This window comes from Nicotiana sylvestris, chromosome 10, assembly GCF_000393655.2.
Source record: "Nicotiana sylvestris chromosome 10, ASM39365v2, whole genome shotgun sequence".
NCBI classification, from domain to species: Eukaryota; Viridiplantae; Streptophyta; class Magnoliopsida; order Solanales; family Solanaceae; genus Nicotiana; species Nicotiana sylvestris.
This window is the reverse complement of record NC_091066.1, coordinates 37,269,136-37,296,683: the sequence shown is the minus strand read 5'-3', so window position 1 is coordinate 37,296,683 and position 27,548 is coordinate 37,269,136. Positions and strand designations below refer to the sequence as shown.

The following is a 27,548-nucleotide window of genomic DNA, read 5'->3' as shown; positions in this document are numbered from 1 at the left end:
ACACATGTGTGGAAAGGAAAAGTATCACTACAAAACAAACTGGAATTACCTATGAACGTCGTCGCTAAAACACTCGTAGCTAATAAAATTTCTTGATAATCCGTTGCTAATTCGTCGCTAAATAAGATTAGCGACGAATTTTTCTGTTTAGCTACAGAATTTGTCTGTCGCTAAAACCTGATTTTTTTAGTAGAGTATGTGGGATACACTTAAAATACTGGCTCAAGGAATGAATATGCCATGGTTAATTGTTGGAGATTTTAATGCAATATTATATCCACGAGATAGATTATATGGGAATCCAATACAATATGGGGAGATCAAGGATTTCAATGACTGTAATCATGAATTACTTCTCAATGAAGTAAGATGGATAGGGGATTACTACACCTGGACTAATAAACAACAAAGTAATGAGAGAATTTGTAGCAGACCGGATAGGGCTTTTGGTAATCATGAATGGATGATGGAATGGGGTCATATTGTGATGGAATATGATGTGCCACTAATCTCAGATCATAATCCAATGGTGCTTGCTTTATAGGAAAATCAGAGGGACATCAAAGTTCCATTCAGGTTCTTCAACTCTTGGGCTGATCATGACAAGTTTCAGGATATAGTGAAGTAAGTATGGCAACAAAAGTTTTCAAATTGGAAGATGAAAGATATATGGATGAAATTGAAGGCACTAAAACCATTATTCAAGCATTTGAATAATGAGGAGTTTAGAAACATTACACAGAGAATAGACAAAGCAAGAAATGAGTTAGTGATGATTCAGAAACAACTAACATCAAAATGGTCAGATGATTTAGTGGAACAGGAAAAGGCTACAATGCAGAACCTGTAAAAGTGGTCCATGATAGAGGAGAACATCATGAAACAGAAGTCAAGAGCTAAATGGATCCAATTAGGGAATTCAAATACAAAGTATTTCTCAACTGTGGTTAAGGAGAGAAGTCAGAGAAAAACCATTAAGGAGATCATATCACTAGAAGGAAGGAATCTTACAGAGCCAAAAGAAATACAAGAAGAGATTGTCAAATTCTATAAATCCTTGATGGGACCTTCTGCTAAGGCTGTATGTGGGCCTGGCCCGGGCCTAAATGGGCTAAACGGGCCGGGCATAATGGTCCTAGGCTTTGGCGGGCCGGTCTTTGGCGGTCCCGGGCCAAACGGTCCTGATGGGTGGAACCGGTCCACTGCGAGCCTAAGCCCACGTGGTCCCAAGCTAAATGGGTCGGGCCTAAACGGGCCTAAGTGTTCTTGGCTATTTTTTTTGAATTTTTTTATCTAAGGCAATTTCTTATAAACTATATATATATATATATATATATATATATATAGCTTATATATATTATATATATTATATCTATAATATATATATATCTAATACATATAAACTATATATATATATATAAGGAAATATGTCACGATCCAAAATCCACTAAGGACCGTGATGGCGCCTGACACCATTATCAGGCAAGCCAACCACAATTTACTAGCAATTTCTCATTTTAATTATTTTTAAATCATTTCCTTTAAACAAATAAATAATAAATAATAAACTCTGTTGGATAAATGGGGATGTCTTTACAAAATTTAACTACTAAAAAATCCCGTGATCATCACAGAACCTGGTGTCACAAGTACATGAGCAATTTCTAGTAAATAATGTAGTACAACAACCGTCCGGAATACAATATTGGACAGAAAGTAAATACAGCAATTTGAAAGAGACACTGCTAGCTGCGGGTCGTCTCGGGAAGTGCAGCTCACCTAAGTCCCCGTATCAACCGTGCTGCTACGCCCACTAGGCCACTAGAGATGCATGTGCCTGTGCAACAAAAATGCACAACAAATGTAGTATGAGTACGAAAACAACGTGTACCCAATGAGTATCCCGTCTAATCTTGAAGAAGTAGAGACGAGAGGTCAACTTTGACATTTACTAGTGGTCCAATAATAATATAGTGAAAATGTGAGGAAATCATGAATTTTTATAAAACAATTATAAACTCGTAAAACCAGATAGCAGGTAAACAACATCTCAAATAAATACGGATTTTCAAGGTTTACTTTTCATTATGCTTATCAACAATGTCTGGCCAGGGAAGGCAAATATTATCACATAACATTCTTAGGCAAGCAATACAAGCATGTGCATATCATGCCGAGGTCATACGGCCCGATCCAACAATATTTAAATTGTGCACTGCCGAAGGTCGAACGTCACGAACCATAGATGCCTCTATTTAATCTACCGAGGCGTTCGGCCCGTTCCAAAAATAAACACACACAGACAGTCAATCAAGAAGTCAACATGGAACAATTATCCAAAGAAAATCCAATTCTCTCTTAATAATTTAGGAAAATGAAGTTTAAATCTTTTTAGAAATTCATTTACTAATTCGATGTGATTTAAGCAATTCAGCTGTCAATAAGATAACAAATAGTCCATGTATAGCATGTTTTTGGGTCCTAGACTACCCAGACTTCAACATAATAGTAGCTATGCACGCACTCTCGTCACCTCGTGCGTACGTAGCCCCCACAAATAGAAGCAGATAACCAATTATATCACCTATGGGGACAATTCCCTCTTACAATGTTAGAAAGGAGACTCACCTCGCTCCGAAACCTATATTCCGACTCAAGAACGCGCTCAAACCTCCAATTTGGAGTCGAACGATCCAAAACTATTCAAATAGGGTAAGAACTAGTCAATACATGCTCAAAAGATCATATTCTAATTATTAAACCAATTTCCCAACTCTAAATGCAAGGTTCCTAAAATTCATCCCTGGCCCACGTGCCCGCATTCCGAAATTTTTCGAGGGAAGTTGTTCTCTATAACCTAAGGATCAATAATATATGATTTCTAATCCATTTCATAACTAATTTCTTGGTAAAATATAAGTTTTATTAAAACCCTAGGTCTAGCTCTAACCCCTTGATTTCTCTAAATCTTTAGGTGTTAATCTACCCAAAACTCGAGTGTTAAACTTAGAAATAAAGGAGATGAACTTACCTCACGATGGTATGTGGAAATCCCTTCTCAAGAGCTCCAAAATCTCTCAATACCCGAGTGCTAAATGGTCAAAAATGGCTGGGGCTCGACTTAAATGAAGCTGACTGCTTCAGCAGTTTCCGCATCTACGGTCCTGCATCTGCGAAATTGGCTAAAAGGTTTGGGACCGCTTCTGCGGTCTTGAAGCCGCATCTGCGAAGCCGCTTTTGCGGCTAAGGAGCCGCTTCTGCAGTTTGGCCTGGCTAGATCTAGGCCACATCTGCGAGGCTACGACCGCTTCTGCGGTCTCGCACCTGCGGTCGACCAACCGCAGGTGTGGTTATGACAGAAGCAGATGCTTCAGAACTTCTCCAAATTCCATTTTCGTTCCGTTAACCATCCGGAATCCAGCCGAAGCCCCGGGACCCCAATCAATCATACCAACCAGTCCCAAAACACATTACGGACTTGCTCGAGGCCTCAAATCATATCAAACCATGCTAAAATCATGAATCGACCTCCAATCCAAGCTTTATGAACTTTAGAATTTCAAACTTCTACTTTCGATGTTTAAACCTATCAAATCACGTCTGATTGACATCAAATTTTGTACACAAGTCATATTCAACATTAAGGACCTACTCCAACTTTCAGAATCGGATTTTGACCCCGATATCAAAAAGTCCACTTCCGGTCAAACTTCTCAAAAACCTTCAAATTTCTATCTTTAGCCAAATGACTCCAAAATGACCCACGGACCTCCAAATTCACTTCTGATCGCGCTCCCAACTCCAGAATCACCATACGAATCTACTTCCAGACTCAGAATCTCAAACGGACATAGATTACATCGAAATGCACTTCAACCCAAACTTATGAAATTTCTTCCAAGATGCTAACTTCCACAATAGGCACCAAATCGCTCCCAGGTCATCAAAAACCTAATCCGGACATACGCCCAAGTCCGAAATCATCATACGAACTTGCTGGAACCTTCGAATCCCAATTTCGAGGTCGTTTACTCAAAAATCCAGTCTTAGCTAATTCTTTCAACTTAAAACTTCCGAAATGAGAATTCTCTTTCCAAATCAACTCCGAACTTCCTGGAAATCAATTCCAACCGTGCGCACAAGTCATAATACCTGAAGTGAAGCTGATCATGACCTCAAACTACTGAACGACGCACTAGAGCTCAAAACGACCGATCGGGTCATTACATTCTCTCCCGCTTAAACATATGTTCATCCTCGAACGTGCTAAGAACTACGTTGGGGTTGCCCAAAATCACTGTTTAACACCTCGAGCACCTACTCGTGCTACCACCACTCAGCTGGGCACCCTAGCTCAATCAATCCAAAGATACCCTTTTTCACTTAGGAAAATAATCCTTAGAGCCCAATTACAACATCCGGAATTCTCTGCCAGGCTTGTTTCCAACATACGCTCACCGTATCAATCACCGCACGATGTACCAGAATATGACTGCATACCTTTTGATGGATTCACACCTTGCACCGCTTTATTCACAAAACCACAATAACATTCTCTGAGCATAATAGTCGAAATTCCACGAACCTGATGCTCTCATTGCACCTCATGACATACATAGGTCTTGCTCTAACTCTTACAATACCACCACGATGGAAGAGATGTGTAGAAATTTATAACCAACTGCCGAATCAACAAATCATTGGGTCTATACTCCTGACAAGAACTATCACCTCATTCTGAACCAAATAATGGTCTTAGCTCCTTAATATGCTTCATATAATCAGATTGCACTGATCCTAAATCCAATGATCTCGTCTCACCCAGTACGAACTACTCAAGCAATAAGCCACCACGGACATGATCAAAAGTCTCAAATGATGCCACAATGTGCCAATAGGCTATAAACTCAAACATGACAAAAGGAAAACGAACTCGAGAAGGAACTACTTAACTCACATACTAATATGGATTTTCCTTAGAAAATGAGAAACAAGGCATACAAAAATAGCATATAGAAAACTGTACTCAACATCATACTGTTGCGGCGTGCAACCCGATCCAGATAACATATCCATGGCGGCGCGCCACCCGATCCACACATAGAATTCACATAAGGAGATATATATCGAGCTAAATTGCTCATTACTAAAAAATACTGAATATCAGTCACAAGCACGCTAAGCGCATAATACCATCCCTAGGGAGACATATAGTGCCATAGGCTACAAAACTCAAGCACAATTGAGGTGCGATATACGATCTGAATCTCGAGAGACATCCTTCTCCTATAACATCATCTCTACACGGAACCCCAATACATAAGAAATTCACCAAGCCGTCTCACAACTCATACGGCGCCATATATCATTTCATGAAATAGCTGACGACGAAATAGTACCCCGACTACTTGTCCAAAGGAGTGCATTGCTAAAATGAACACATCTGGCCTGATATAGAGCCTATATTCACATTTAGATCCATCCACGGATCTCAAGCTGATTTTGATCACACTGAACTAGGCTAATAACCTTTCGAAGGTTCATAATAACTCCCTTTTTCTCATAACACACGCGAGCTACCATCATAATCGGGGAAATCCTCCACAGTCCACAACCCAATAAGTCGAGTGCCCTCCAGGCATAAATTCTCAAATTAGTGATATTACCATGATCTTCATACTTGGTTTAAATCTTTAATCAACCAAGTGAATACATATCACACTTATACAATCTTCTCGTGAGATACGCTCCTACGACCTTCCGCACTAGATAACGAGTCTGCACATCTATACCACCTGTCACACTAATATTGCAAAGCATATCAAGAATCCGTAACCAAGATGCAAAGCCTCCGACACAAAATGTCGATCTTAGGTGACGCTGAAGACAATAACAACTTACTCCAAATATCCAAATCTCCTTCTTGCTTATCCGAGCTCATGACATCCTCGTCAAATACCGAACCACAAACTTGATCCTCACTTTCAAATTTCATACCGCTAGTCACACCTCCTTTTTTACCACCCGAGGGTAATATAAGAGAGTTTTTCCAATTTAAGTGACATTATCTTAAATGGGATTATTTATTTAATTAGAGTCGTCACTTGGGATAGTTTATTTGGTCACCCAAGTCACCGGTTTATTTTAAATCCCAAATCGAGGAAATTCGACTTTCAATTTTGAAGTCTGCGAACCAGAAATTCTAAGTAAGGAATTATGTTAATCCGGGAGAAGGTGTTAGGCATTCCCGGGCTCTGTGGTTCTAGCACGTTCGCTTAAACTATTATAATTGGCCTATTATCATATTTATTACATGTTTTAACCTATTGTGTATCTTAGCTTATTAACCGCTTATAGGGAGATTCAACGTTATTTAAAACATGCCTTGAACCATGCCACATGAAATACACTCGCGATTCGTGACACGTTCTATTTAACGTTATTGAGATTTGGATTTGGGTCACATGAAATGCGCACCCGAGTTTGAGGAAATTAATTTAAACTACGCACCTAAAGCAACTACGCACTTTCAAGTACTACTGGCATCATAATTTCACATTTTTCTTACATAAGAAATTAAACGAATATCATGGTCCCAAAAATAAGAGGAAAATGTTCGTACTGGATCTTGCCATTAATCTTTGCGATTGAAACCTCTTGTTAGGTACTGATAACTAAATCTTTGAAATATATAAAGGAAAAGCTAGAAAGGGTATCTTACCCAAGTAAACCATGGAAAATACTATTAATCTAAAAATATGTTAAAATAGAAACATATTGGATCCAGACACTAAAATATTCTAATTACAGTGATACAAAAATACGAAAATAAGAAGATAACTGAAGTTAAACATCTATCTGATGGTATTAGAAAACGATTAAATTTATTCATACCTAAGGATTGAAATCAAATTAACAGAGAACAAAGCTATCACGAGGCAAATTGGAAAGAAACAGGGAAATCATTACTACATCAATGCATTTTTTAATAGACATAGTGGTAATATAAATATTTGCAAAAGACTTTCTTGGTAAGATGCCAAAACATTCCATAACAATGGAATAACAGAGAACTAACTCGACACTTAACGAACAGAGAAAACCAAAAATAATTGGTGGATGAAAAAGAAAAAATGATGTTGAGCCATTCATGAACAGAAAATGAGTTTAAGAGGAAAAAAAACCTTTAATGAGTAGAAGCCTTCCTTTATTAAGAAATCAACTGGTGTACAAAAGCAACAAACTCGACGACCAAATGAGCACACGAACAAGACCAAGTTGGGACTGAGTTACGGCTAGAGAACTCACCGGCGACCGAAATCGACGTCCCCAAATGGACTAATCTCTACTGGTTTTGGACGGTGATTTCAAGCTTATTTCCGCACTTCTTTGGGTCGTTTTTTGGGTTGGTTCTTCGCTGGAATTTGGGGCTTTCGGGGGTTGTTTATGGGGTGGTTTCAGCTGTGTTTTGGCTGAAAATTTCTGAAATTTTGGAGCTTTACTTGGCTAGTTTCAATGGAGTTTTGGAGCAAGGTTACATGGCTATGGATGTAAGATTTTGAGATGCATTTGGATGATTTTCATGGCTCAACAGTTGTTGGTTTTCATATTCTTTACATGGGTAAAAACAAATGGAATTAGTTTTCTGATTTTAGTGTAAAAATGGAGAGCCCTTCCTCTTGTTGTCGCCCTGTATTCAAGAAGAAAGAAGATCAAATCCCCTTGGCCTTTTTCTCTTCGTCTATATATTAGTCTGTGCATATGTCTTCATTTGTTTGGAAAGAAAAGGACTTTTCCAAGGAAAATCGTGCCCCCCCCCCCCCCCCAAAAAAAAAACTGAAATCTCCGAAAATTCTCTTTGTCGTGCCTCTATGCATGTGAAATTTTTGGAATTGGGATAAGGTTTGTTGGAAGGAATCTTATGATGTGCCATGTTTTCATTGGCTTTTTTTTATTAGTTTTTTTTGTTTTTGAAAATAAGTCCACAAAATAAAATCTATTCCTAAAATAACAAGGTAAAATCACTACATACTCAATATTATTTCTTGAAAGTCTCTAACTTAAAAATTAAACTAAACTAAATTATATATTTTGGAAACTTTTGTTTCTTTTTTAAAAAAAATAATAAAACTAATACTCTAAAAATATGTAACTTTTTTGTAATTTTTATTTTTGTGACGAAGTAAAGTAAAAGAGCCAAAATTAGTTGAAATAACTACATTAGGCCTAAATTAAATATTTACATGCTAAAATATAAAAAATCTTGGGGAGGGTCAAAAATCACATGTCTACAGCGGCCCCTCTTTGATTGGAAACGCGAAGAGTTTTCAGACAAAGAACGACTAGACAGGTTTTTTGACCCGACCCTTATTTGGAGAGACTAAAACTAAGAGGAAAAGAGAATGTGACCGAGCCCTGGTATCTGAGCTACCTACATATCCTTGGATATAAAGGAATCAGGCCAACAGAAGTGAGTGAGATGATGGAGTATGCCGAGGTGGAGAGCCGGTCGAGGTGTCGTTCCGTCGAGGTTCTGGTCCGCGGTCCTGTTATTACATCAAAAATCAAAAAATGAAAAAGACTAACTAACTCTGTCAACTATGAGTTACAAGATTCCTATTTATAAGTCTTCTGAAGCTTGATCTGGAGTCTTGAATGGTTCTTCATGCAGACTTTAGATTTGAACCTCGGCGCTTGTTAGCTGCAGGTGCTAGCTCGTTCTTCTTTAGTTTTTTGGATCAAGATCATACATAGTGCTTGTGACCTCAGTCATGTCTTGAGCAATCCGCCTCTTGTTTCAGCTTCTACATTTTGGCTTCACTCCCTTTTTCCCTTTTTTTTTCTTTTCTTATTTTTTTCTTTTTTGTTTTTTTTTAATTCTGGACTGAGATTACTTCCATTGATCATCTCGTCTGTTGACTAGCCTTCTTGCCGCGAGCTTCTTTTGTTGTTGACTTGAGTTGCGTTATGAAGTGAACTCCCTTATTCTCTAAGTAGGCGCCTGATTGCTAACATTTGAATTGTTGTTTTGTTCTTCAGGTGGGCTCCTCATTACTAACACTTGAATTGCTGTTTTATTCTTCAGGTGGGCTCCTGATTACCGACACTTGAATTGATGCTTTGTTCTTCAGGTGAGCTCCTGATTATCAACACTTGACTTGTTGCTTTGTTCTTTAGGTGGGCTCCTGATTACCAACACTTGAATTGTTGCTTTTCCTCGAAACTTGAGTTGTCTTCCTTCGAAACGGCTTTTCCTTGAAACTTGAGTTGTCTTCCTTCGAAGCTGCTTTCCCTTGAAACTTGAGTTGTCTTCCTTCGAAAATGCTTTCCCTTGAAACTTGAGTTGTCTTCCCTTGTTCTCCAGGTGGGCGCCTAATTACAACAAAACAGACAAAACAAAAGAAATTCTCCTGCCCCAGTTTGATATTGGGAACATTTGTGAGTGTTAACAAAACTATAAATCACCTGCACTGCTGATGAAGGATGCAATGATGAGAGTAAAATTAATGACTCGACTAGGATGTGCGTCTCCTAAATGTGATTGAGCTTGCGGAAAACTATGAACTAAGCTTGACTAAAGTAAAAACTGACCTTATTCTCCAGGCGGGCCCTCCTGATTTCAGGAAAACTAAACATTGATAATCTTAAGAAAACTAAAAAAATGACTCCTTTTTTTCAAATCCAGACTTCCTTTTTTTTTAAAATATCCTAGGAAAAAATTCGTCAGACTAGGTTTTCTATCTTAGGAGAAAGATTCATCAGACTAAGACGTTAATCCTAGGAGAAAATTCATCAGACTAGGTCTTCTATCTTAGGAGAAAAATTCATCAAACTAAGATTGTGATCCTAGGAGAAGATTCGTCAGACTAGGTTCCCTTTTTGTTATCTTATGAGAAAGATTCATCAGACTAAGATTTTTATCATAGGAGAAAATTCATCAGACTAGGTTTTCTATCCTAGGAGAAAGATTCATCAGACTAAGATTTTGATCCTAGGAGAAAGTTCATCAGGCTAAGATTTTGATCCTAGGAGAAAGTTCATCAGACTAGGTCTTTTTTTTATATTTTAGGAGAAAATTCGTCAGACTAAGATTTCTATCCTAGGAGAAAATTCATCAGACTAGGTTTTCTATCTTAGTAGAAAGATTCATCAAACTAAGATTTCGATCCTAGGAGAAAAATTCATCAGACTAGGTCTTTTTTTGTATCTTAGGGGAAAATTCGTCAGACTAAGATTTTTATCCTAGGAGAAAATTCATCAGACTAGATTTTCTATCTTAGGAGAAAGATTCATCCGACTAAGATATTTATTGGGAGAAAATCCATCAGACTAGGGCTTTTTATCCTAGGAGGAAAAATGTGAAGATCAATGGCAAGATTTAATGCACAATAGCAAGACAAATAAAGGCAAAGATTTGAGAAACTTCCCTTTATCGGCTCTTCTCTTCTTTTCTTTTTCTTCTCTTTTTTTGTTTTTTCTTTTTTTTTCTTTTTTTTTGAACCACTTTCCTTGCACTGCTTTGTTCCTGTTTCACACAAAAAAAATTTGTCAATTTTGAAAATGGTGGTCGGTTTGTGGCCTTGAGTCTTGGGCAGCTTGGCTTCTGATCAATCAGCTTGAGTTGGTTTCAAGAGACTTTTGTTCTGCACCACCTCTAATTGTTTCATACCCAGTGCCATTTGTATTTGTGGCTCAATCAGCCTTATCCCAACTGGAGATCTTTTCTTAGGCGGCCTTTTCCGATATCTTGAATGACTTTCTGCTTTTGAGCAATTTATCTGTCAAAGAGAATCACAAGTTATCATTGCTTGCGCCAAGTAGGCTGACAAGAGTCTTTTGGGGGAGCCTTTGCATGAATCCTCAAGTCATGTCGATAGTAACAACTGAGTGTGATGGCCAAATTTACTTTATGCAACTGAACAGATGGTAGCAGATTTTGAAATCTTTTCTTTCTTGTTTTGACAAGGACCGACTCAGAGTGAAGGACACAATGATGCAAAGAAACAAGTATTAACAATAAATGCCCCATGTCGGAAGGACAGAAGGAAAAGTTTTTTTTTCTTTTTCTTTTTAATAACTAGCCTTAATGATCATGACATGCATTTTGGACTCAACGACCTGATCTATCAAACTAATCAAATCCTCCCTTTTACTATTCTTATGACTTTTGAAGTCGGGCTTGTTCATGTCAATCCTTTGCATCACCTTCATGACTCACTTTTGACTAGTGGTGCCCCGAGGGTTTTTCACCAACAAGTCTCTCACATTTATTCACCTTCACTTACCGTCGCCTTACAGTGCCTGTTAGGGTTTTCACTAGTAAGACTCTCTCATTTTTCTTTTTCTTTTTCTTTTTCATTCTTTTTGTGAGCAACTTGACAGTGTTCTATGTTACGTGAAAACGGTTGCTCATTGCATGCTTCTCTTGGCATTCTTGAAGGCATATAAGGAGGTCTTTATTTGGAAGGTTTTGGATAAGGTTGGACAGAAGGGTCGGCATGAAGGCTCAAAGTAGACTCAAAATGAAGGGTTGTGGACTTACAACTCTTGGAATTGACTCTTTCCAAAGTGAAATAAAATTTCTGCCCCAGTTTCAGCTATTGGAAAATTTTGGATTTTTTTTTTGAATTCTTATTTGCTTGGACCGAATAGTGAGGTTGCCTACGTATCCTTTTTTTAAGGAATCAGGTCGAACGCAGTTCAAACATCTAACCTAACTATTTTCATCTCTCGTTTTTTTTTCTTTGTCTTTTTTTTTTTTTTGCTTTTATTTTCTGGGGGGCATGGATCTTTGCCAATTCTTTTCTTCTTCATTTTTTTTCTTGAAAATTGCCCCTGTTTGTACTCTTGGGACATTGATTTTTTTTTCTTTTTTCTTTTTTTGACTTTTGACTCTAAACTTGATTCCAAAAGAGGGTAGTCAAAGAAAATAACACAGACTCAAAATGGGTAGCGAAAGATATAAAGTGTTTGGATAGCATAAAGAGGGCCTCCCAGCCTCGAGAGTGCCAAACATAGTATCTTTCGAGATCACAGCATTGACGAACATGTCTGTCCTCTTGGTGTGTCATGGTCATAAGTCACTTTTCCATCCCTTAATGTCAAAATTTCTAACAAACTTCAATTGATTAAATATCTTCAAGAGTCAAACCCGATCTTCACAATGATTTGAAGGTGAATTTTACTTGACCTTAATTCTAAAGTATTTCAACTCTTTATTCATCCTCAAAAATGCATTTTCCTTAGTTGTCCAATTCAAACTTAAATCAATTTTCTAAGATTTGGCCAAAAATTCCGCATGCATGTCATGTCATTAAAACTAAAGGGAAAAGAACTAAGCATGGAATGACACAAAAGGACAAACTGTATTTCATTGAGTCTACAACAAGACAAACAACCTAAAATCCGAGTTACAACCCTAAATAACTCGGCTAATGAAAATAGCAACAGAACAGAAAGACAAGACTCACATAAACATAATGGAGGGATAGAAGGGTTTGACTAAATAAAACAAATAAAATCTGGATCACAACCCTAAAATAACCCAGATAATAGAAAAAACATCAAAACAAACTACCAATATTCCTTCCTAGTGAGGAGGGAAGGACTTTTCAATTGCTAGGCTTGACATTTAGCCGCAAATTTGCTCATCAGAATCAGCAGAGCCTTCTCCAATTTCAACATCATTAACTTCAGTTAGCAAGTTCCCGAGAGGATTCTCATACTCCATGTCACCAGGCATCATCCCCACAAAGTGTGCATCATGATGTGCAGGTAAAGGATTCTGTGCGATATTCTGGGTGTCACTGTCTTAGATCACAATCAGGTTTTCCTGAATCATCCTTTCTATTTCTCTTTTGAAATCCCGACAGCTTTCAACATTGTGCCCCTAGAATTGGAATGGTATTCACACCTTTTAGAAGGGTCAAAGCTTCTTGCACGGGGGTCCACATGATTTGGAGGAATAGGTGCAATCATGTCATACTGCTTTAATTTCTCAAACAAGCTTGCATAGGACTCTCCTATTGGTGTAAAATTATCTTTCAGCCTTTGTTCCCTTCTATACCTCTGGACTGGATGTGGGTTATAGGGCATTTGAAAATTTTGTGGAGGTTAGTGGAGATTTTGCGGTGCTGGTGCTCACCTTCTGGGGTGTCTTGGTGGCTAGCCAACATACTGAGGTGGAACGACAGAGTATTGAGGGTTCTGAGGTGGATAATACTGCTCAGGGGAGTCATGGAAAACTTGAGGAGGCTGCTCATACCTTCGAGATGTTCTCCTGGGACCTCTTCTCGACCCTGATGTCATCATGATTTCTTCAACCTTCTCATTTGTGTCGCTAAAATTATAAGATTCAACCCGGACAACCTGAGTTGCGGCTTTAAAAACTGCTTGACTTATAATTTTGCCTGTCTTAAGATCATTCTCTACTATTATCCCATTTTGATTGCTTCCGACAAGGATTTACCAACTGCGGACATCAAATTTTGAAAGTAATCTGGCTCTTGCACTTGAAGGAAGACAGTGATTAGCTCGTGGTCATCCATGGTTGGCTTAACTCGAGCTGCTTGCTCTCTCCAATTAATGGTATATTCCCTGAAACTTTCACTTGGTTTCTTCTTCAGGTTTGAAAGGGAAATGCGGTCTGGGGCAATGTTGATGTCGTATTGGAACTGATTGACAAAGGCCTGTGCCATGTCATTCCAAACGTACCAGCGAGATGTGTCTTGATCCAAAAACCATTCGGATGCTACTCCCGTAAGGCTTTCCCCAAATAAGCAATCAGCAATTCTTCGTTTCTTCCCGCACCTCTCAGTTGATTGCAATACTTTTTCAGGTGGGCTATGGCGTCTCCATGTCCATCATACTTTTCAAATTTGGGAGTCTTGAAATCAGGCAGCAAGTGGACATCGGGGAACATGCATATATCTTTGAATGCAACACTCTTTTGACCTGCCAACTCTTGCATGTTTTTCAACCGTTGTTCTAAGCTTTTCACTCTTTGGATCATTTCTTCCTGTACCATCTTTCGGGCAGGCTTCTCAATGTTTGCAGGAAGATCAAACGAGTACGAGTGGTACTCAGGAGAGTGGTACTGCTCTTGCTGTGTAGCAAATTGTGACTCATGACGAGGTTGTCCTTGACCATTGGCCCATGCTTGACACATTTCGGTCATTTGCTGTTTCAGTATTCTATTTTTCTCAACCATAGCAGACTCTTGTTGAACCCTCTGACCCTGAGTCTCTTGAGCATTTGTAACAGCTTCGATGTCAGTTATCATTTTTCCTTGGATCTTGTGTTTCCAGCTTACCACAAATCGACCACCTCAACTTTCTTCACAATTCAAAACAAAACATGTTAGAATGAACTCAGTCAACCCTTATTATTATCAATATTTTTTCATTTCTTCATTTTTTTTCATTTCTTTTTAATGGTGATCGAACCTGATGTGGGTTGCCTACGTATCATGTGGGAACATGAATCAGATCTTGCGTAGTTCGAGAAGATCATAAATAAAGTAAATAATCGAACTTTTTTTCGAATTTTTTATTTTATTTTTTCGAAAGAAAGACTTATAAAGAAGAAAGGAAATATTTTTGGATTTTGATTTTTCTTCAGCATTTTTGCAAAGAAAGACTTCTAAAGAAGAAAGATTTTTTTTTTTGAATTTTTTTTTCTGGAATTTCGAAATAAAAACTTTTAAAGAAGAAAGAGAATATTTTAGGAATTTTATTTTGAATTTATGAAAGAAATGCTTCTAAAAAAATAAAATATTTTTGAATTTTGAATTTTCATTTCAATTTTGAAAGAAGAATGAAAATATTTTTTTGGATTTTTGAAAGAAATTAAAAAAAAATATTTTTGTATATATTTAAAAAAAACAATTAGGGTCTAAAAGAAAGGCTTTCTAAAGAAGCAAATAATGAAAAATATTTTTGGGTTTTTTGAAAATTGGGGTCTCAAAAAAAAGGTTTTTCTAGAGAGGAAGTAAAGGAAAGTTTTTTGGATTTTTTGAAAATTATGGGCCAGAACCGATGAGGTTTGCCTACATATCTCACATCCGGTGAGAATCAGACCCGCGTAGTTCTCCAGGTTTTGACGGAACAGAAATTGACTTATTTTGAAATGACTTTTCTTTTTTTTCAAAATTTCGGCAGAGTTTCAGAATATTTCAAATGCCTACCTCTCACTCTCTTTTCTTTTTCTTCTCTTTTTTTATTTTCCTTCTTTTCTTTTCTTTTTTTATTTTCTTTCCCTATTCTAGAAGTCAGTCAACATGCAAGCCGAAACAGACATATACTGAAGTAGCACGTAAGATGCATCAGGATGGTCTTTTAAACACTTGTCCTAGACTCAATCCCTGTGTTGAGTCCCCAAAGTTAGATGCACGTGATGCAAACAAATGTACCTACTAGAGATCCGGCATGATGTTATGTTATTCTAGGTTTAAAAACCTGGGTGTATTGTTCTAAACCTGGCTTACCCGAGCCGACAGCTCGAGCCGAGGGGGCGCAACGTACCGGGAATATAGAAGCTTCACCGGCTTTGCAACTTATCCGAACCTCGTTCTAAAATTGGGATTTGAATCTAACAGAAAAGAAGTCACACGAAGTGCACACTTCCCAGATGATTTAGAATACTCAGATAGAAGAGGGTTTTCGTAACAGTTTATATACAGTTCAAGCAATATTAAAGTGGTAAAAAGCGGCATTTAGCACATTAGGCTCAAACACGCAGAAAATCAGATAATAGATAAAAGCCAAGTATAACAGTTATTCTAAGCTCGAATTCTGAACCCTGAACAAGAAATTCTGGGTTCTTGTCCCCAGCAGAGTCGCCAGAGCTGTCACACCTCCTTTTTTACCACCCAAGGGTAATATAAGGGAGTTTTTCCAATTTAAGTGACATTATCCAAAATGAGATTATTTATTTAATCAGAGTCGCCACTTGGGATAGTTTATTTGGTGTCCCAAGTCACCGGTTTATTTTAAATCCTAAATCGAGGAAATTCGACTTTTAATTTTGAAGTCTGCGAACCAGAAATTCTAAGTAAGGAATTCTGTTAACCCGGGAGAAGGTGTTAGGCATTCCCGAGTTCCGTGGTTCTAGCACGTTCGCTTAAACTATTATAATTGACCTATTATCCGATTTATTACATGTTTTAACCTATTGTGCATCTTAGCTTATTAACCGCTTTTAGAGAAATTCAACGTTATTTAAAACATGCCTTGAACCACGTCACATGAAATGCACCCGCGATTCGCGACACGTTCTATTTAACGTTATTGAGATTTGGATTTGGGTCACATGAAATGCGCACCCGAGTTTAAGGAAATTAATTTAAATTACGCGCCTAAAGCAACTACACATTTTCAAGTACTACTGGCATCATAATTTCACATTTTTCTTATATAAGAAATTAAACGAATATCATAGTCCCAAAAATAAGAGGAAAATGTTCGTACTGGATCTTGCCATTAATCTTTGCGATTGAAGCCTCTTGTTAGGTACTGATAACTAAATCTTTGAAATATATAAAGGAAAAGCTAGAAAGGGTATCTTACCCAAGTAAACCATGGAAAATACTACTAATCTAAAAATATATTAAAATAGAAACACATTGGATCCAGACACTAAAATATCCTAATTACAGTGATACAAAAATACGAAAATAAGAAGATAACTAAAGTTAAACATCTATCTGATGGTATTAGAAAACGATTAAATTTATTCATACCTAAGGATTGAAATCAAATTAACAGAGAACAAAGCTATCACGAGGCAAATTGGAAAGAAACAGGGAAATCATTACTACATCAATGCATTTTTTAATAGACATAGTGGTAATATAAATATTTGCAAAAGACTTTCTTGGTAAGATGCCAAAACATTCCATAACAATGGAATAACAGAGAACTAACTCGACACTTAACGAACAGAGAAAACCAAAAATAATTGGTGGATGAAAAAGAAAAAATGATGTTGAGCCATTCATGAACAGAAAATGAGTTTAAGAGGAAAAAAAACCTTTAATGAGTAGAAGCCTTCCTTTATTAAGAAATCAACTGGTGTACAAAAGCAACAAACTCGACGACCAAATGAGCACACGAACAAGACCAAATTGGGACTGAGTTACGGCCAGAGAACTCACCGGCGACCGAAATCGACGTCCCCAAATGGACTAATCTCTACTGGTTTTGGATGGTGATTTCAAGCTGATTTCCGCACTTGTTTGGGTCGTTTTTTGGGTTGGTTCTTGGCTGGAATTTGGGGCTTTCGGGGGTTGTTTATGGGGTGGTTTCAGCTGTGTTTTGGCTGAAAATTTCTGCAATTTTGGAGCTTTACTTGGCTAGTTTCAATGGAGTTTTAGAGCAAGGTTACATGGCTATGGATGTAAGATTTTGAGATGTATTTGGATGATTTTCATGGCTCAACAGTTGCTGGTTTTCATATTCTTTACATGGGTAAAAACATATGGAATTGGTTTTCTGATTTTAGTGTAAAAATGGAGAGCCCTTCCTCTTGTTGTCGCCCAGTATTCAAGAAGAAAGAAGATCAAATCTCCCTAGCCTTTTTCTCTTCGTCTATATATTAGTCTGTGCATATGTCTTCATTTGTTTGGAAAGAAAAGGACTTTTCCAAGGAAAATCGTGCGCCCCCCCCCCCCCCCCCAAAAAAAAAAAAAAATCTCCGAAAATTCTCTTTGTCGTGCCTGTGTGCATGTGAAATTTTTGGAATTGGGATAAGGTTTGTTGGAAGGAATCTGATGTGCCATGTATTCATTGGCTTTTTTTTTATTAGTTTTTTTTTTTTGTTTTCGAAAATAAGTCCACAAAATAAAATCTATTCCTAAAATAACAAGGTAAAATCACTACATACTCAATATTTATTTCTTGAAAGTCTCTAACTTAAAAATTGCACTAAACTAAATTATATATTTTGGAAACTTTTGTTTCTTTTTTTTTTTAAAAAAAAAATAAAACTAATACTCTAAAAATATGTAACTTTTTTGTAATTTTTATTTTTGTGACGAAGTAAAGTAAAAGAGCCAAAATTAGTTGAAATAGCTACATAGGCCTAAATTAAATATTTACATGCTAAAATATGAAAAATCTTGGGGAGGGTCAAAAATCACATGTCTACACTGCTCACTGCACCTAACAAGCCAATATACGATAGTACAAGAATTTCATAATAACTCTTGAACCACTGTTAGGATAAACACTTCATCACATAGAAACTTTTTACTTAACTCATTCCAAGATAACCATAGCTACACGCGAGTGAATTCTCATAACCGTAGAACATTCATATCCTCAAGTAGTGGTCTAAACCACCATGACCCTCTCGGGATCCGCCTACACATAACAAGGCCATAATACTTGAATACTTCCAAATAAAATCAATTACGGTGGCCGTCAAACCTCGCACGTACTGCCACAAATCACATGCATAACTTAATCACGCTGAAGGAACTGATCACCGACACCATTATGCCAATTCAACCATAGCTAATCAATCTAACTTCTTCTAATTCATCCTTAATTTGCCTTAGAGATAACAGTAGCCCCATTCCTTACATCACCAACCTAAATCCGCACTCATCTTGAGTAACCCCATTCCACGAGACCATATTGTCTCCAAACCCATGAACCGTTTCACACCCTCCATGCACGCACATTCGCATCTTCAACTGATACACCCATTCTGATAATTCCTCTACGAATTCGAAGTCTTTTTCTCATTTTCCTCCCAATGCCACACTGCAAGTTGAAAATATCATAAGAACATTCTGAGCCTCTTATCATAATCTTCTACAAAAGCTTGATTCTTAACCATACTTATGGACTCAAAATCCTTAAGCACCACACTTTAACCTTTGAATCCCCTAGGACTATTATTCACATGAACACCCATCTCCACGAAGCACCCGACTGAATCACTTCCCTTGTAAATCACCTCTGTATGAAGCATAAATCCCGAATCTTCCCAAAGCCCGAACATGAGCCAATAAGGCGAACTATAGCACACTATTAACAATTCCTTCAATCAAATTACTACTTATGTTCTTTCCCTTAGCTAAAATAACTCACCAATATGCTGGTAATCCTAAACCTTACAAATAGACGACCATGCAATCCAATTGTAGGCAGTGAGACTCTCTCACTTAGCTTGAAGCCACTATTACACACCTCTGGTATTCACCAAGATTCTTTATCTCTTATTGACATGACCTCACACAATTAAACCGCCAGATTCCTTGAAATCCTTCTATTAGCACTTCATGAACACCCCGAATTTCCATCAACATTCACATATTCGACCTCTTACCGGAATGGCCAGTAAAATCCTTCGCAGAAGCTTCGCCAACCACGCGGCCGCTAACCTGCTCACAGGGAATAACCCACCTGTGGAGATCACTTCCCGACATCTTCCAACGCTGCTACACGGGGTACAATCACTACGACATCAATAACCCATCCTGAGTCTGAGTTCACTCTCTAGCTGCACAAGTCTATTCACCCCTCGTGGACATCAATTAATATGCAGCAACCTCCTTCCAATTCAAAGTTATGTTGTATCCTTCTTCATTTCAAGAGCTCCCTTATATTATATCAAATCTCCTATAGCATAATAGCCCATACTTCAAATTAAATCCGTAGACCCCAATCACCAATCACCAAAATTCCCAGATCATTCCAAACTCTCCTTAATGTGCATAATCATCCTACCACAAAGCCCATATGCAACTCCGCCACTCTCCCACTTTGGCGGAACTCACCCCCTTTAATCGACTACTCGAACTTTGCCTCTTATACCTGGCCTTCTAGAAATTTTGACCACCGCCTGACACTCCCCACATATCCTTCCTCATCCTTTGCTGCTCAGTTGTTGCCTCAATAAAATCTATCTTCATAGCACTTGAACCCACAAATCTCTACTAACTTTAAACCTTTCCAGAGATCATCTTTCTCGAGTCGTCAGCATTAGAAACACCGATTCAATCCTGAACCAATGCACCCTGCGATATCCAACAGTCGTTTCTCCAATATTATTTCATAATATCCTTCCCCAAGGACGAATTGCAGAAGAACATAACACCGGCGAACTTAACACATACAATCGAGGACGACAACACCACATCGTAGATAAAAATTCCACCATGCTCGAAATTACGAAGTCTCGTTACTCCATCACCCCAAATCTGGACATTCATAGGCCAATTGTTTTTCCTCCGCCGAAAATGAGATATCCGATCTATGAATCGTGCATTGAGTAGGCTTCCTTTCAAATCATTCACCGCCCCAACACATAGGCAAGTATCCTACCATCAAGTAAATACTGTGCGATAACCAATCGTGAGCATCATAGCAATCTATGCATAGCCTCAAAGCTCTCAGGAATACTTTTACTAAGCCGAAATGACAAGATATCCTTCCGCAAGGCAACGACAATAGCCCAATCAACTATTCAGGGAGAAACATCCCGCATCACATCTGTGGCACCATTAAAATTCTTCAATTCTCGATTTATAACAAGCGTTCGCGTCGCGTAAGATTGAGTAGGAAGGAAACAAGGGCATAAGCCTCAAGGAATCAAATCGCACGATGAGGAATCAAGAAAGGAAGTACTCCTAACAGCCCTGTAGCCTCCCGAAGATAAGTACAGACATCTCCGTACTGATCCGCGAGACTCTACTAGACGTGCTCATGACTCATGAGACCTAAGAGAACCTAGCACTCTAATACCATGTTGTCATGACCCAAAATCCACTAAGGGTCGTGATGGCACCGGACACCACTGTCAGGCAAGCCAACCACAATTTACTAGCAATTTCTCATTTTAATTATTTTAAAATCATTTCCTTTAAACAAATAAATAATAAACTCCGCTGGATAAATGGGGATGTCTTTACAAAATTTAACTACTGAAAAATCTTGTGATCATCCCAGAACCCGGTGTCACAAGTACATGATCTAGGAAATAATGTAGTACAACAACCGTCCGAAATACAATGTTGGACAGAAAGTAAATACAGTAATTTGAAAGAGATACTGCTGGTTGCGGGTCATCTCGGGAAGTGCAGCTCACCTAAGTCTCCATATCAACTGCGCCGCTACGCCCACTAGGCCACTAGAGATGCATGTGCCTGTGCAACAAAAATGCACAGCAAGTGTAGTATGAGTACGAAAATGTGTACCCAATGAGTATCCCGTCTAATCTCGAAGAAGTAGAGACGAGAGGTCAACTTTGACATTTACTAGTGGTCCAATAATAATATAGTGAAAATGTGAGGAAATCATGGATTTTTATTAAACAATTATAAACTCGTAAAACCAGATAGCAGGTAAACAACATCTCAAATAAATACAGATTTCCAAGGTTTAGTTTTCATTATGCTTATCAACTATGTCTGGCCAGGGAAGGCAAATATTATCACATAACATTCTTAGGCAAGCAATACAAGCATGCGCATATCATGCCGAGGTCATACGGCCCGATCCAACAATATTTAAACTGTGCACTACTGAGGGTCGAACGACATGAACCATAGATGCCTCTATTTAATCTATCGAGGCGTTCAGCCCGTTCCAAAAATAAACACACACAGACAGTCAATCAAGAAGTCAACATAGAACAATTATCCAAAGAAAAGCCAATTCTCTCTTAACAATTTAAGAAAATGAAGCTTAAATCTTTTTGGAAATTCATTTACTAATTCTATGTAATTTAAGCAATTCAGCTGTCACTAAGATTACAAATAGTCCAAGTATAGCATGCTTTTGGGTCCTAGACTACCCGGACTTAAACATAATAGTAGCTACGCATGGACTCTCATCACCTTGTGCGTACGTAGCCCCCCACAAATACAAGCACATAACTAATTATATCACCTACAGGGACAATTACCTCTTACAAGGTTAGAAAGGAGACTCACCTCGCTCCGAAGCCTATATTCCAACTCAAGAACGCGCTCAAACCTCCAATTTGGAGCCGAACGATCCAAAACTATTCAAATAGGGTAAGAACTAGTCAATACATGCTCAAAAGTTCATATTCTAATTATTAAACCAATTTTCCAACCCTAAATGCAAGGTTCCTAAAATTCATCCCCGGGCCCACATTCCAAAATTTTCTGAAGGAAGTTGTTCTCTATAACCTAAGGATCAATAATATATGATTTCTAATCCATTTCATAACCAATTTCGTGGTAAAATCTAAGTTTTATTAAAACCTTAGGTCTAGCTATAACCCCTTGATTTCTCCAAATCTTTAGGTGTTAATCTACCCAAAACTCGAGTGTTAAACTTAGAAATAAGGGGGATGAACTTACCTCACGATGCTACGTGGAAATCCCTTCTCAAGAGCTCCAAAATCGCTCAATACCCAAGTGCCAAATGATAAAAAATGGCTGGGGCTCGACTTAAATGAAGCTGACTACTTCAGCAGTTTCCGCATCTGCGATCAGGGGACCGCATCTGTGAAGTGAGGCCGCATATGTGGAATTGGCTAAAGGGGCTGGGACCGCTTCTGCGGTCTTGAAGCCTCATATGCGAAGCCGCTTCTGCGGCTAAGGATCCGCTTCTGCAGTTTGGCCTGGCCAGGTCTAGGCCACATCTGCGAGGCTACGACCGCTTCTGCGGTCTCGCACCTGCGGTCGACCAACCGCAGGTGCGGTTATGACAGAAGCAGATGCTTCAGCACTTCTCCAAATTCCATTTTCATTCCGTTAACCACCCGGAATCCAGCCGAGGCCCCCGGGACCCCAACCAGTCCCAAAACACATTACATACTTGTTCGACGCCTCAAATCATACCAAACCACGCTAAAACCATGAATCGACCTCCAATCCAAGCTTTATGGACTTTAGAATTTCAAACTTCTAATATCGATGTTTAAACCTATCAAATCACGTCCGATTAACTTCAAATTTTGCAGACAAGTCATATTCGACATTATGGACTTACTCCAACTTTCGGAATCGGATTCCGACCCCGATATCAAAAAGTCTACTTCCGATCAAACTTCTCAAAAACCTTCAAATTTCTATCTTTAGCGAAATGACTGTAAAATGACCCACGGACCTCCGAATTCACTTCCGATCGCGCTCCCAACTCCAGAATCACCATACGAAGCTACTCCCAGACTCGGAATTCCAAATGGACATCGATTACACCGAAATGCACTTCAACCCAAACTTATGAAATTTCTTCCAAAATGTTAACTTCCACAATAGGCGCCAAATCGCTCCCGGGTCATCCAAAACCCGATCCAGACATGCGCCCAAGTCCAAAATCATCATACGAACCGGCTGGAACCTTCGAATCCCTATTCCAAGGTCATTTACTCAAAAATCCAGTCTTAGCTAATTCCTTCTACTTAATGCTTCTGAAATGAGAATTCTCTTTCCAAATCAACTCTGAACTTCCCGGAAATCAATCCTGACCGTGCGCACAAGTCATAATACCTGAAGTGAAGATGCTCATGGCATCAAACTGTTGAACGAACACTAGAGCTCAAAACGACCGGTCGGATCGTTACACAATATATATATATATATATATATATATATATATATATATATATATATATATATATATATATATATATATATATATATATATATATATATACATATATATATATATATATATATATATATATATATATATATATATATATATATATATATATATATATATATATATATATATATATATATTTAAACACTAAATAAATTACAAATAAATATTCAAGGGAATGTCTTATAATTTTTATTATTACGACATTAATAAAAATGGCAATATCTTTCTTAGTCTTCCTCCCCCCAATGAAATGATGTCACGACCCAAATTAGGATCATAACCGGTGCTTAGGAGCAAGTGCCCCCAAGTAAGCCTCATCGATATTTTTCAAAAAATCAGACAGAGTTTCCTCTATTTTAGGACTATCCAAAAATTTAACCCGTCTCAAAACTTAACCACAAAACCAACCTATATCAATAAATATGTCTCATAATCTTCATCAACTAATCAAACAGTTATTCACCACTATTAATCAATAATTTGCAATATAGAAATCTTAAATTCATCTCTAATATACTATAAGAGAATCTAATGCTAGTCATGGGTCTAACAATGAACGAATACTTATGACACTAATAAAAATGACTATGGAGCGACTCTAAGATTTCAAAAGGAGAGAACATAACAAATAAATAAACTCTTCGCCCACGCGAACAAATGCGGGGCTCACTAGAAACTATCAACTTGTGCGTCTGACTAACGAAATCCTCGCCCTTCAACTGCTGTCTCTAAAAAAAATAGCGGGGAGTGAGTCGCTAGCTCAGTGAGTAATAACACTTAACCACAACTGTTTTTAATTGGGGACAAGTCAGAAAACATGCTTGTGTAATAATAATAATTAGGAACTATCATAAAAATAAAATGCCCTTTCAAAAACAGTAATAATAATCAGTCTCATCATGTGTTTCCTGTAATAAAAATCAATTTAACAATTCAGTAATAGACTCGGTAAGCACTATGTCATATCAAATCTTTATGTTTGGGAGGTTTCCAAGGAAGGATCATGTAATCTGTATCACTGTATGGACCCCTTCGTAAAAGGAGTCAAATATAACTGTAGGTCCCTACTCGAGGGAAAATTGTAAATGTATGCTATTTCTACCTTCCCACTAGCGAGTGCTATAACGGTAATCGATAATCTGTAAATACAAGGTGCACCAGGTCTAACGAACCCGCCGTTAGCTACGAGATCCTTTAAAGTCTACTCTCGTTTATACTTTTCTTTGTAAATAGTAGATATTCATACGAACGCATTTTCAAAATAGTACAGGGCATTTCAATTCTTATTGAATCATATAATCCCATTCGGTAATAGTAATCACATCTCAAATAACAGTAAGACATGTCTAGTAACAATAAGAACATCTAAATAATTGTAAACATCTCAAGTAAACTGTTCAGTGCCATATCAGTAAAGGACTTATCCCATATGCAATTTTAAATATTCGGTAACAACTTTTATTTTCAAAAATATAGTATAAACCATGCAGGTTATGAAAACAGAAATTGCGATAAGATTACTACTCACAGTACTCGTGTCGAAATACCAAGCGTGCTAACTCGAGTAGTCTATACGACTTCTTCGATCAATCTACAGTATCACAAAGACGAGTCTAAGTATCAACTTCGTGAAGTATCAACATAATCGGATTCTATTATCAAATTCGTCTTGGTTCCATTCGCAATAACCTTAGTTAGGCTACCCATGACCTTATCCAACACTTCTCTGTAATTCTTTCCTTCCCCAGTTCATAGAACGTTCATCAACAAAATAATTTTATCATAATAAAGTAATTTATATTATAATGATACCCATTATAATTAATCCTAGTATCCCAATTTCACTCAAGTCAATGATCATATATATAATATTACTAGTTACGAAAAATTAAGAATACAATATTACCTCTTTCTTTTATTCAGGTAATAAATTTTTGTTTCGTGTATTTCTACACTGAATTGAGGTTGAATTCCTCATGTTCCCTTGTAAAACTTGTTGCCAGAAGAACCTCATTCCCTTTTAATTTCCTTGCAATGCTTTCTGAATATGATGGTTAGTAATTTTTTTTTTTTTTTTTTTTTTTTTTTTGCAGAGGCTGCTCTTTTTTCTTTTTTTGTGGCTTCTTCTCAGTTTTCCTTCTTTCAGATTACCCATATTTGGAGATAAAGTTCTACACTACCCTAGTTCATATCTTTCTCCATCTGATGGGCAGCGGCCCATTCATTGCTCTTTATTATTTTTATTTTATTTTATTTTTTAATTAGTTTTACTAAATGACCATTATGTCCTCATTTAAATTATAGGAGTATTACATTCTCTCTATCTTATGAAATTCGGTCCCCGAATTTAAAATAAGTGTTTATTAGTAGACTGAAACAAGTGAGGCTACTAGACTCGTATAGCATTTTCCACTTTCGAAATTACTTCTTCAACGGTATAAGTTCTCCACAAGATATTCATAAGTACAATTTCTTTTGACTGTAACTTTTTTACTTTCCTATCGACAATAGCATCGGCTCCTCCTCTTAAGTCAACTTCTCATCAATGATATAGTCGGTGCTTCAAGTACTTGAGAGGAGTCTAATATATGTTTTCTTAGCACAACCAAGGAGAAAGTGCCAACAATAAGTCATAGCTTCCACTTGTTCAAGTATCTCGTACGGATATATAAACCTCGAACTCAACTTATGTCTTTTCCCGAATAGCATCACGCCTTTCATGGGGAAGACTCGTAGGAGCACTTTGTCCCCAATTGTGAATACTAAATCTCTTCTTCTCTTATCCGCATAAGATTTTTTTGTCTATTTTAAACTGTGAGCAATCATGGTCTGATCAATTGGACCTTGTCAATAGCTTCTTGTACTAAGTCGGGTCCCAATAAGTTAGTCTCACCAGCTTCAAAACTTCCGATAGAAGAACGACATCTTCTTCCATGTAATACTTCGTACAATACCATCTGAATACTGGACTCGAAGCTATTGTTGTAAGCAAATTTAGCTAAAGGTAGATAAACGTCCCAACTACCACCAAACTCAAGAATACAATCTCTCAACATATCCTCCAAGATCTGTATAGCACATCCGGAATTTGCGTTTGTGTGAGATAAAACTAGTACTAAGATCTACTTGTGTACCAACATTTCTTGAAAAGGTTTTCAAATCGTGAAGTGAATGCGATCCTCTATTAGGGCTGATGGACAATAGAGATCTATTGAGTCAAATAATTTTCTGTTCATGTATATCTATGCATATTATACCTTATTATAAGAGGTTTTAACTAGCAAGAAACATGGCTACTTGGTAAGCCAATTTACAACTTTCCCACATATAATGATACCTTTAATGGTTTGAATAATTTAGTCATATAATGTATTATTCTATTGTATTTACATTTCAGAATCTTGAGTTATTTTAGTGGGCCTGTGAGTCGCACGTGCTTGTGTTAACATACTGACATGCCAAATAGTTAGAAATAAAGTTAAAGAATTTTTTTTCTTCTTTCTTTTCCAACCCAATCAATTTTTTTTATTTTTTTTTTATTTTTTATAGTCATGGTGCATCTTATAGACCTGAGATATATAGTGTATCTAGAGTTGTGAGCTCCATCACGAATAACTTGTCTCAACCTTTATATGTTTGCTACACATAATTAATTATCTAGTCGTAGAATACCCTCACTATTAATAGTCATGTCCTTGCTTTTACCAGCTAAAAGCTAATCTTGGTAATTAAACAATCGTTCATCTTCGTATTGGCTAGCCTTTATATACGCTACATCGGGCTTGACCAATAGCCAATAATGTCTTTGATTTTTTTTCACATTGAATTTAGCACGTGTACCCTCTAGTCTACGCATATCTTCATCCAGAAGTATCTCTACAGGAGCTAAATGCGTCAAATCACCCATAGTTTTTTTTTGGCATAAGCTATAATATGTATCTTTCCTGAACAATACAAAAT

General features: G+C 37.5%; 2 long non-coding RNA genes across 3 annotated transcripts; both read right to left on the bottom strand.

Annotated features, from left to right (window-relative positions):
- Window positions 1-1,552: 1,552 nt before the first annotated feature.
- On the bottom strand, window positions 1,553-17,649 carry LOC138880290 (uncharacterized). Of its 2 annotated transcripts, XR_011402798.1 has the most exons (3): window positions 17,029-17,633; window positions 7,185-7,690; window positions 1,553-1,837 (listed from the first exon to the last, which is right to left on the bottom strand). It is a non-coding gene; the product is annotated as an uncharacterized lncRNA (long non-coding RNA). The 2 variants fall into 2 exon arrangements; XR_011402797.1 differs by lacking the exon at window positions 1,553-1,837 and having other exon boundaries at window positions 6,842-7,690; window positions 17,029-17,649.
- A 3,322-nt stretch (window positions 17,650-20,971) lies between these two features.
- Window positions 20,972-25,626, bottom strand: LOC138880312 (uncharacterized). Its single transcript, XR_011402855.1, has 3 exons — window positions 25,495-25,626; window positions 25,117-25,179; window positions 20,972-21,151 (listed from the first exon to the last, which is right to left on the bottom strand). It is a non-coding gene; the product is annotated as an uncharacterized lncRNA (long non-coding RNA).
- Window positions 25,627-27,548: the final 1,922 nt, after the last annotated feature.